Source organism: Salmo salar, unplaced genomic scaffold (assembly GCF_905237065.1).
Source record: "Salmo salar unplaced genomic scaffold, Ssal_v3.1, whole genome shotgun sequence".
NCBI lineage: Eukaryota > Metazoa > Chordata > Actinopteri > Salmoniformes > Salmonidae > Salmo > Salmo salar.
The window spans coordinates 1-4,272 of record NW_025547102.1 but is presented as its reverse complement, the minus strand read 5'-3'; the positions used below and the strand labels follow the sequence as shown (position 1 = coordinate 4,272).

Here is a 4,272-nt window from a genome sequence, read left to right as displayed (position 1 = left end):
AGAAGTCTCTTCATGATAAGCCAGTGCTTTGAGTGATGAGTGTGGTTTTTCTTCATTCCTATACCGCAATCTATTTGCGTTGTTGTGTAGGTTGCATGATAATTTGCCATTAAAACAACTGTATGTATTTGCAAAAGAATCATACAACACTATGATGAATTTAAAGAATATTGATTCAAATTGATGCAGAGAGTTGCAGCAAAGAAACATCCACGTGGAGAAGACCCTCAATAGTTAAAGCACCTCTTGTTCGTCCAAGCTGACTTACATGTACTTTCCATGGTATCATTAAAGAGGAACTTCAAATTCACTCATGCTAGTCTTTACTCTTGGTAACTGGGTTTTGTGTTTGGGATAGAAGGAGAAACTATGACATCACCAGCTATGAATTTAACTCAGCCAAGAAAACACATGTCAGAATTCCCTGGCCTTTTTTTTTCGTTTTCTAATAAATTCTGGATGTTCACACAAGAGTTCTTCTGAGAGTCCTGCTAGTAAAAAACATAAATTAAGTGGGCTCTAAAATGTCCTATTCATTGTATGTGTGTGTCTTGATGGTTGAAGGACAATGGACTTCTATCAGAGGTTGTATTGATTGAAGACTATTTCAAATGGTTAAGGTAGCACTTGAGGAGTGAAAATTAGATCACAATGAAAAAATTAAATATAAAAACTAGAAGTTAGAAAAACATGCATAAATAAAAAACATTTAAATATATATTTTAACCTTGAAATATATTCCTCATTTTCATCATTCAGCATGCAGGGTTTACCACTTTTGAATGAGTAAATGAAATATGCAAGCATGGATGACAAACTAAAACATAACTTTTGCACACTTTAATATTTAGAAAATAAATCAGCTTAAACAAAATGCAAGTTGTGTAATATGAAGTTTAAACAATTGAAACGGTCCATCAGTGAATAGTCTTAGTACATGGTATATTTACCAAATAGCATATACAGTAAAGTTACCCCGTGTTCAGTAAAAGTTTCTTACTACAAGTGCCTTCAAAGGGTTATTGTTTTGTTTTCTATTTGAATGACAATTCATGCATGCAAACATCTTTCCAAACAGAACCAACCAAACAAACAAACCCCAAACACAAACAGAGAAGTGGTTAGGTCGGCCTCTCTTCATACAGATCAAGTAAAATGGAGGTGGATGGATCAAGATCGGATGACTAGGGACTGAGGAGGTTGGGTTGGGATAGGTGGTGGTAATGGGCGGCGGACAAACTAGGGTTTACTAATGGGGTGAGGTATCTTGGGATGGGGGAGTCAGTCAATCATAGGCATTACTTACTGTAATTTGTGAAGGCCTTTTGATTGGGGTGGATGTTGGCTTTATAGTGATGCTACTTGTGATTTTGCTGTTGCCTTTGACAGGGGTACCATTGGATAATACAGGAGTTCTCTGCTCCTGCCCAGGTGAGTAGCATGGGCTCACAGGCTGGGGTGTAGTGTTTAAGCTCTGAATGAAGGGGCTCCCAAGTGAATGTGGATTTTGTTGTCCTCCGTGGTGATGACGTTGGGGCCGGAGCTGTTGGACCTCTGAACCTGCCAGCTGCTCTGCCTCTCTGGTGTCACCCTGAAGACTGCATGACCTCCCATGACCTCTACTGGCTCCGTGACAGGGACCGGTCAGGAGTGCCTGTTGTGACCGATACAATCTGGATGGGTGACATAGCCCTGTCTGAGTGACCGACCCAGAGGAGTCTGGGGTCATTGCTCTAGAGTAGGTGGCCATGGTGAAGGGAGATATGGCTCGATCAGGAGTGCAGGGGGAACCATCTGACGAGGGGGACCTTTGACCTTTGTTTCTGGTAGTCGGGGAGATGGATGCGTTCTGAATTATGGTGATTCTTTGTTTGGTGGACCTCCGCTTGTGGGGATGACTGCAGTGCTGGTGTATGACTGGGTGTTTTCTGCGGTGGGGCTGGTGATTTCTAGCATGGCCATGTTATGCCCGTGGTCTGGGGTTACCTTGATGTGCAGTGGTTGCCCGGGGCTGTGTGTCAGAAACACATCTCCTTGCTGCACATGGTTCCTCCATTCTGTCTGGGAACCTGCACTTTCCCATTGACTGGGTTGTGGCTTTCTTTGGTTTTGAGAAAGGGGACTCTCCTGATGTTGTTGTTGAGGTTGCTGACATTGTTGAAGAGGGAGGGGTTACATTGGGCGAGGGGCAGCTCATTGTTGTAGTTTGGATTGTGCTCAGAGTCACTCTCTTCGTACAGTTTTCCATTCACCACGGCCCGCTCCAGTGGGGCGATGCTCTTGTAGTTGGGTCGAAGGTGTTCTGCTGGATCTGTCTGTACCTCCTTGGTGCACACCTGTAAGTCTGAGAAACGTCTGCCGTTCATGCCTCGGAGACTTTTGCTGAAGCGACGTATCGCCCAGCTCCCGATTGAGGGTTTCCATCTCTCTGGCCAGTTCTTTATTTTTCACCTCTTGCAGAGTCAGTTTTCTTGTGCAAGGTGGAGTGGTTCGTTTTCATGCGATTAGATGTTTTCCTCTGTGCCCATATATTCATGGATCTTCCCTTTTAGGGCCGCCACCTCTCGGGTCAGATGACTGGACTTGGCCTCTTCCTCTTTCAGACGCTTGTAAGAGGATGTGCTCCCTGGTTGGACTCTTGCTTCTCTGCCAGTTGGTACTTTAAGAGCTCGTTCTGGATATTTCCAACTCCTCCATCAAGGCCTTTGCTCGCTCTTGTTCCCTGGAGTATCTCTTCTCCATTGACTCAAACTCATCCTCAGTCTTCAACAAGTCGTCTTCGACAACCTTCATATCTTTAAGTTTTCGCCTCAGGCGCTCAACTTCCTGTGTAAGGTCTTTGACTTTGTAGTCCTCTTGTTGGGAGTGCTTGGGCGATGGGCGCCTTGATGTTTTCCTCTTTGGCTTTGTTCCTCAGGAATTCCCTCTCTGCAGCTTCCAGTGACTGCAACCTCTTTTTCATCATGGTAACTTTGGACTGCAGGTCGTTGCTCTTTTCCTCCTCGGCTTGGAGCTTGGCCTTGAGTTCATCCCTGTCCTTGGTGGCGCCACACATTTTCTCCTCAAGCTCAGCATTCGACCTTAGGGGCTTTCTTGCTTTCCCTCGATAAGCTTCTCTGTTACTGTTGTGACTTTGTCCTGCTCAGCTTGCAGTTTTCCAGTGCTGTTATGGACCTTGTCCTCCATCGCTTTCAGTTTCTCAGCCACGGTCTTCCTTTCATCCACCAGCATGACCGTCAGCGTCTTCAGCTTGGTGAGGTCTTCCTTTAGTGTAAGCTCCTGTCTTCTCCAACTGACCCTCCACGGCCTCCAGTTCTTTGACCCTCGCTTTCAGGATGTCCATCTCTCTGGACAGAACCTTTGACACTGTCCCTCTTTGTCCAGATTGCACTTTAGTGCGTTGCACTCCTGTTTGCTCTTCGCCGAACGCATCCTCTAGTTTCTCCAGCTCCATGATCCTGTGGTTCAGCTTGTCCACATCAGCCTTCAGGCTACGGCTTTGGCTGGCTTCCTTCTCCAGCTTCTTGTTGAGGTCCCTGCACTGGTCTCCATTCTGACCAGCTCCTCGTCCTTCCTCCATCTCCAGAACCCTTTTCCGTAACTCCTCCACCTCATCCATGAGGCTGGAGTTCCACAGTCCCCCACGGCTGATCTTGTCCTCAGCTCCTGGAGCTCGTCCCTCGGCCCTCGGGAGGGTCTTGTTGGTCTCTCCAGTTCATCCAGCTGCCGGCTGAGTGTGGACAGTTTCTGCTTGAGCTGCCGGTTCTGGGGGCATCCTCGCTGGTCAGTTTGGCTGTCATGGTCTCCTGTTCTGGTGAAAGCGACTCTGGCTTGGTCGCCTAGCTCTGTCTCCAAGCGAAAACTTTCTCCTCCCCCTCTTGCACCTTTGCATTAGCAGAGCTCAGCTCTTCCTGGGTGTGGGAGGCGCTGGCAGTCAGTTCCTGGACCTTAGCAGTCTGTTGGGTCAATTGCTCTGTGAGGCGCTGCTGCTGGAGTCACGACCATCAACGCAAACGACTTCAGCTTGGTCAGCTCCTCCCTTTTAGGCTGGTAGACCTTCTTGTTGTTCTCCTCCTCTTTCTTTTTCTGATAGGCCTTTTCCTGGTCAATGAGCAACTTCAGTCTGAAAGAAAAGCACAAGAAGAAGAGAAAAAGTTTGAAAAAGAATGTTGAACTTTTCACTGATATAGGTCCATTGGGACAACTGACAATGGGTGGAGAAGGTGGATGGATGACACAGGGAGCAACATAACGCTAACATCAATAATATAA

At 46.7% G+C, this 4,272-nt stretch overlaps 1 pseudogene; it reads right to left on the bottom strand.

The window, feature by feature from the left end:
• Nucleotides 1–979: 979 nt before the first annotated feature.
• LOC123731716 (filamin A-interacting protein 1-like) lies at nt 980–4,123 on the bottom strand (annotated as a pseudogene).
• Between the last annotated feature and the right edge of the window lie 149 nt (nt 4,124–4,272).